General features: G+C 45.3%; 1 pseudogene; it reads right to left on the bottom strand.

The window, feature by feature from the left end:
* Positions 1-4,685: 4,685 nt before the first annotated feature.
* LOC101341222 (phosphatidylethanolamine-binding protein 1 pseudogene) lies at positions 4,686-5,219 on the bottom strand (annotated as a pseudogene).
* Positions 5,220-5,295: the final 76 nt, after the last annotated feature.

Raw genomic sequence — 5,295 nt, 5'->3', positions numbered from 1 at the left:
GGACAGCATGGGAAGAGCAGGCAGGGGTCCCTGGGTTGTGCCTGGCCTTGAACCCAGGCCTCCTCCAGAGTGCTGAGCAGGGATGGGCGCACACCCCCCTCCAGTCCTTTCACACCTCTTGCCTGCTGAGAAAGAGGGAAACACTCCTCAGAGTGAGTCATTGGGTTCTGGGGGTGTGGGAGATGACATCAGGGAGTAGGCATGCATCAGGCCACCCAGCTGCTGTGGCAATGCACACGTGCGCATGCACACACTTTCACAGGACTGCCATATGCAGCCGTTGCACACAGGCATTTGTGGACACACTCACTCACTGACACAGTGGCCAGATGCTGCAAACCAGAACGTGCACACACACCCTCTGGTATGAGCCAAGCACTGTGCTGGGGGGGGGGGCGGTGGAGTGGGGAGGGCTCGGTGCTGGGGGGTGGAAGGGTTGGATCCACCATTGAACAAGACAAATACCAGCCCTCTGAAGGCTGCTTTTTACTGGTGGGTGGGGACAGATTAGACACAAACACATTTCCAATATGACTTTCTCTACTGAAGTATTCCCAGAGGATATTGCGTGATGGCTAGAGTTTGCTAGAAGGCAGTGGGTATGGAGAGTAAAATGTTGGCCCAGTGTAGATATCTATTGAAGCTGTGATGGGTACAGGGGGATCCATTATATTCCATTATATTCATTTCTATTCTTGTGTATGTTTGAAACTTTCCATAATAAAAAGTTAAATACACATATATATAATTGGCAGTCGGTCATAAGTGATATGAAGAAAAGTACGACTAGATAAGGGGTGTCATGGATTGAATTATGTCCCCCCAAAAATGTGTGTTATCAATTCGGCTGGGGCATGATTCTCAGTATTGTGTGATTTTCCCTTGTGTGGTAAATCGTGCCTCTATGATGTTAATGAGGGAGGATGGGCGGCTGTTGTGTTAGTGAGGCAGGACTCAATCTACAAGACTTGATAGTGTCCTGAGGCAATCTCTTGAGATAAAAAAGACAGAAGTGAGCAGTGAGACAGAGGGACCTCATACCATCAAGAAAGCAGTGCTGGGAGCAGAGCGTGTCCTTTGGACCAGGGTCCCTGCGCAGAGAAGTTCCTAGTCCAGGGGAACACAGAAGAGAAGGCCAACAGAGAGAAAAAGCTTTCCCCTGGAGCTGACGCCCTGAATTTGGACTTTTAACCTACTTTAACTGTGAGGAAATAAACTTCTCTTTGTTAAAACCATCCACTTGTGGTATTTCTGTTATAGAAGCACTACATGACTAAGACAAGGGGATATAGAGGAGCTAGGAAGACTCTTCAGATTAAATGTCAGAGACCTGAATTAACTGAGGTGCAAGCCATGCAAATATTTGGTGTTGCCGGGTGGAAACCTCAGGTTCTGCTTGGCGCGACTCATCTCAGCCAATAAATGAGAGACTGAGTTGGGAGACCAGAAAGGCGTTTTTATTTTATTGTGCAAGGAAAGGAACAGTGGGGGCTGTTGCTACCAAGACTGCTCAGTGAGGGCAAGAGGAAAGTTACTTTTATGGGGTTTACAAGCGGGAAGTTCATACAAGTTATATCAGCAACATTCTTAATCATACTATGCAGGCACAATGGGGTTTATGTATAACCTTATGCATTGCATGTTCAGAAAGTGGCTGTTAAATTCTACCCAGAGGCAGGGAAGTTACTATTTATGAGGTACTTACCCAGCTAAAACGTTATCCAGAATGTCAACATAGCACCTAAACCAGTTTCCACCGATTTCCTCTAGTTTTGGACAATAGTTAAGGAAAGGGGAACCAGGATGTTAATGTAAAGCTTCTGTGGTGTCAAGCAAGCTGCTTGAGGCAGTGGAATTTTCCACAGCCTGGGGTCCTCTGTCTTACTGGGAGAAAGCATTCCAAACAGCAGGAACAGGCAATGCGAAGGCCCTGAGGTTTTGAGGAAGAGCAATCAGGCCAGTAGGTCTGGTGTTCGGTGACCAAAGGAGACAGCGGTCCAAGGTGAGATCAAAGAGGTCATCAGGTAGTAGACAAGAATTATCTTAGGTGAAGAGGAAGGACAGCACACACTACAGGGGAAGTCAGCACAACTGGACTAAACCAAAACTAAGAAGTTTCCTGAATACAACCAAACACTTCGAGGGACAGAGTAGCAGGGGCAGGGGTCTGGGGACCATGCTTTCAGGGGACATCTAGGTTAATTGGCATAACAAATCTTATTAAGAAAATGTTCTGCATCCTACTTGGTGAGTGGTGTCTAGGGTCTTAAAAGCTTACAAGCGGCCACCTAAGATGCAACAATTGGTCCCAACCACCTGGAGTAAAGGAGAATGAAGAACACTAAAGTCACAAAGAAAGTATTAGCCCAAGAGACAGAAAGGGCCACATAAACCAGAGACTGCATCACCCTGAGACCAGAAGAACTAGATGGTGCCCGGCAACCACCAATGACTGCCCTGACAGGGAACACAACAGAGAGTCCCTCACGGAGCAGGAGAAAAGTGTGGTGCAGAACTCAAATTCTAGTAAAAAGACCAGGCTTAATGGTCTGACTGAGACTGGAGGAACCCCAGAAAGCATGGCCCCTGGTCTCTCTGTCAACCCAGAACTAAAACCATTCCCAAGGCCAACTCTTTTATTTTTTTTTTCCCATACAAAAGTTTATACATACATTGTTACGTAACTCTAATTGCTCTCCCCACACTGTGACAGCACACTCCTCCTTTCCACCCCTGATTTCCCGTGTCCATTCAACAAGCTCCTGACCCTCTCTGCCTTCTCATCTCACCTCTGGACAGGAGCTGCCCGTTCAGTCTTGTATCTGCTTGAACTAAGAGGCACACTCCTCACGAGTATCACTTTATGTCTCACAGTCCAGTCCAACCCCTATCTGAAGAGTTGCCGAGGCCAACTCTTCAGACAAAGGTTAGACTGGACTATGGGACATAAAATGACCCCAGAAGGGGTCAGATTTGGTCTCTCTTTCTTTCCTTCTTTTTTATGTACCCTTAGATCACCTAACTTTTTTTTATTATTGTGATGAAACATATATAACAAAAATTTGCCATTTTAACCATTCTTAAGCGTACAATTCAGTGACATTAATTACATTCACCATGTTGTGCTACCATCACCACTATCCATTTCCTAAAGTTTTACATAACCCCCAACAGAAACTCAGTATCCCTTCAGCAACAACTCCCATTCCCTAGCCCCTGGTAGCCACTAATAAATTTGGGTCTCTATGCATTTGTCTATTCTAGATATTTCACATAAGTGGGATCATATAATATCTGTCCTTTTGTGTCTGCCTTATTTCACTTAGCGTAATGTTTTCAAATGCATCCATTGTAGTAGCATGTACCAGAACTCCATTTCTATGACTAAATAATATTCCATTGTATATATGCACCACATTTTGTTTATCCATTGATCTGTTGATGGACACTTGGGTTGTTTCTATCTTTTGGCTATTGTAAATAGTGTTTCAGTGAACATTGATGTACAAGTATCTGTTTGAGTCTGTTTTCAATTCTTTTGGATACTTAGGTAGGAGTGAAATTGCTGGATCATATTGTAATTCTATGTTTAACTTTTTGAGGAGCTGCCAAACTGTCTTCCATAGCAGCTGGACCATTTTACATTCCCACCAAAAATGGAAGAGGGTTCCAATTTCCCATATCCTCAACACTACCAGTTGTTTTCCATTTTTCTGAGTATATCCCTCCTAGTGGCTGTGAGGAGCCCTGGTGATATGGTAGTTAAGACCTAGCCCGCTAACCAAAAGGTCAACCGTTCGAATCCACCAGCCGCTCCTTGTATACCCTATGGGGCAGTTCTACAACAGATTCTACAACAGGTTTGGTTTGGTTTTTTAAGTGGGTATGAAGTGGTATGTCATTGTGGTATTAATTTTAATTTCCCGAATGACTAATGACTGGAGTCTTTTTTGTTGTTGTTCTGAGTCGACTCAGTGTTTTTATTTTTATTCAACTATAAGCAAACAGCAAAATTAACCCAACATTCCTCAACTCCAGATCAGCTTTATTTATACAATGAAGAGTGATCAATTTAAACAGGAACACAGATTTAAGGACTTCTGATAACCTAGCACTGCTGTTCGTCCAGATGGCCAGGTCTCAACACCAGAAAAATGGGCCTCCGTTAAAGATTCATTCATGCTTTGCTTTACTGCTATTAAAAAAAAAAAAAACCCCATTGCCGTCAAGTCTATTCCGACTTACGGCCACCCTATAAGAGAGTACGACTGCCCCATAGGGTTTCAAAGGAGCGGCTGTTGGATTCAACCTGCCAACCTTTTGGTCAGCAGCTTGAGCTCTTAACCACTGCACCACCAGGGCTCCAATAGACTTCCTCTTTTCACCTGAATTTTTTTCTTCTTTAACTTCTGGTTTGCTATTTTTATAGTGACAATTTGATGGCCCTATCACAGTACCAAAACATTCCCCAAAATGGAGTTCAAATTTGATGAAAACATAAACTGGAATGTGTGACCTTCTAGAAGTATAAAGGGTAGGCAGCAGGAAAAGTCACCCTAAACTGTATCTGACTTCTCAAGTCTCACCTGTGGCAATCAAAGCCGGGAAGAGGAGAAAGCTACATGCATCACTGAACTCAAGAGCACTGCCTGGGGCCTCTGGAATGGTTCATTTCTCAGCTTTCCCTACTTCCCTGAGAGCTGCTTATACAGTTGGAGCACATAGTCGACCCATTCAGCCTGGTAACAAATGCCGGCAATCAGGGACCCGAGCTCGCACTTTTTGCAGAAAGATGCCACCTTGAAGTTGCCACAGTGGTCTCCAGATCCATGCTAAGAGTAAGCTTGTCATACTTCAGTGACTTGTCCTGCTCATAAACCAGCCAGTCATAGCAGTGCACGCCTATGCCCTTGGGAGGCCCAGAGCCCACATAATCGGAGAGGATTGTGCTACTGTTGTTGTCATTGCCTTTCATGTTGACCACCAGAAAATGGTGCCATTCCCCATGTTTGGGAGCATCTAGATCTGTCAGAACCAAGGTGTAGAGTTTACCTGAATCCAGCCTATCCCATGCAATGCTGGTGGGTCGGTTCTTAACCCGGGCAGGTGTCAGCACTTTGTCCTTTGACCTCCGCCCCGCCATATTTGACCTGTAGTGGATGCTGCAGTCGCTCATCCACTTCCTGCAGGCTCAAAGACTTGCTGAGGTCCACCAGCATCGTGAGGCTGAGCGGAACGGGCAGTTGGGAGTGCAGCAGCAGGCGAAGCACACGATAGCCCAGCGACAACCTGGAC

This window comes from Trichechus manatus, unplaced genomic scaffold, assembly GCF_000243295.1.
Source record: "Trichechus manatus latirostris isolate Lorelei unplaced genomic scaffold, TriManLat1.0 scaffold00030, whole genome shotgun sequence".
In the NCBI taxonomy this organism is placed as follows: domain Eukaryota; kingdom Metazoa; phylum Chordata; class Mammalia; order Sirenia; family Trichechidae; genus Trichechus; species Trichechus manatus.
The sequence above is the reverse complement of the archived record's forward strand: the minus strand, read 5'-3'. Positions and strand labels throughout refer to the sequence as shown.